Raw genomic sequence first — 1,814 nt, forward strand, 5'->3', positions numbered from 1 at the left:
GCCCGAGGCTAGCTTGTAGTTTTTTTTTTAATTTTGGGGGGTTGAGAGATAAAAGTCTCATGGGCTTTCCTGCCAGAGCTGGCTTCAAAATATCATCCTCAGATCTCAGCCTTTTGAGTAATTAGGATTATAGGCGTGAACCACTAGCATCCAACTCAGTAGTATTTGATTGAAATTATATTAAACTCATGAATTAGTCACAGGAGAAATGTCTATATAACCATTCATTGTGAAAAGCATATTTTTCCATATTTCCATCTGACTGTTACTGATACTTAACAATACTATTTTTTTTTTTTTTTTTGCAGGTAATCAGAGGACTGCTGAAATTTTGGCCCAAAACATGCAGTCAGAAAGAGGTAGGTTTTGTTCACGAAAGAAAGTAGTGCATTTCAGTAGAACCTTTCAATCACAAGGCTGTAACCCTGCTGCTTGGGGCTGGCTGTATTGCTGTGCTATAGGTAGAAGTAAGATCTGGCACACTATGAAACTGCCACCCAGAGCTTTTTTCCTTGGTTCATACTTTTGTGTGTTCCAGTGCTAGGGCCTGGGCACTGCCCCTGAGATTTTGTACTCAAGGCTAGTGCTCTATCACTTGAGCCACACAGCTTTACTTACAGCTTTTTGGTGACTAACCAGAGATAAGCGTTTCATACTTTCCTGCCAGGGTTGGCTTTGAACCTGAGTCTCAGATCTCAGCCTCCTGAGAAGCTATAATTACCAGTGGAAGCCACTGGCACCTGGCTTCTCAATTTATATTTTGTAGATAAACCTCAGTTATATAGTTTATAAATTAGTATCATAATTTGTCACATTGTTTTTTAAATTTTTTTAACTTAGGTGATGTTTTTAGGAGAAATTGAAGAAATCTTAGATGTTATTGAACCAACACAGTTCAAAAAAATTGAAGAGCCACTTTTTAAGCAGATCTCCAAGTGTGTCTCCAGTTCTCATTTTCAGGTATGTTTTCAATGACACCTTCCTCATTTTATACCATCATTTCTTTCTCTTTGAATTTTGACCTTTCTGTCTTTTAGGTTGCAGAAAGAGCCTTGTACTTTTGGAATAATGAATATATTCTTAGTTTGATTGAAGAGAACATTGATAAAATTCTGCCAATTATGTTTGCCAGTTTGTACAAAATTTCCAAAGAACACTGGAATCCGTAAGTTTTTGTTTTGTTTGTCAGTTGTGGGGCTTGAACTCTGGGCCTGGGTGCTATCCCTGCACACTTCAACTCAAGGTGAGCACTCTACCTCCTGAGTAGCTAGGATTACAGGCATTAGTCACTGGTGCCCAGCTCCGTATGTTTGTTGGTCACATTTTTCTTTGTTGTCTAACCTTTTTGGCATTTGATTTTCTCATATATAACAACATACAGATTTGGAACTTATATCAAAAGTTAACATCATCAGTTATAGTCTATACACAGAATGTATACATACACATTTTTAATAAAGTTAGAAATATATGTATGTCTGTATACTTCAGAATATGGCTTAAGTTTCAACTGAAAATAGCACATCTTCCAAAGGTTAACATTCTGTACCAACTGTGGCCAAAGCCTATTGAAGAAACCAGCTAGCCATCTGTGGAGAATACACAAACTACTGTAATGCAGACTTGTGCTGACAGATCTGTTCCCAGTCTAGTCTATAGGCAACAGTTCCAGGAGAGGCTATAGGACTTAAGGGCACAGGATATATGAAACACATGGTCTACCTGCAGTCACATCCTTATCTTGATCCTGCTTTCTGCTTTCCTTCTTTCAAACTATACAGTTGGATCTTTTTCACCTTTTTTTTTTTTTTTTT

At 37.5% G+C, this 1,814-nt stretch overlaps 1 long non-coding RNA gene across 1 annotated transcript; it reads left to right on the forward strand.

Annotated features, from left to right (window-relative positions):
• The first annotated feature begins 209 nt into the window (after positions 1 to 209).
• LOC106002280 lies at positions 210 to 1,178 on the forward strand. Its single transcript, XR_001175912.1, has 3 exons — positions 210 to 359; positions 841 to 960; positions 1,038 to 1,178. It is a non-coding gene; the product is annotated as an uncharacterized LOC106002280 (long non-coding RNA).
• The last annotated feature ends 636 nt before the right edge of the window (positions 1,179 to 1,814 follow it).

This window comes from Dipodomys ordii, unplaced genomic scaffold (genome assembly GCF_000151885.1).
Source record: "Dipodomys ordii isolate 6190 unplaced genomic scaffold, Dord_2.0 Scaffold6464, whole genome shotgun sequence".
Taxonomy (NCBI): domain Eukaryota; kingdom Metazoa; phylum Chordata; class Mammalia; order Rodentia; family Heteromyidae; genus Dipodomys; species Dipodomys ordii.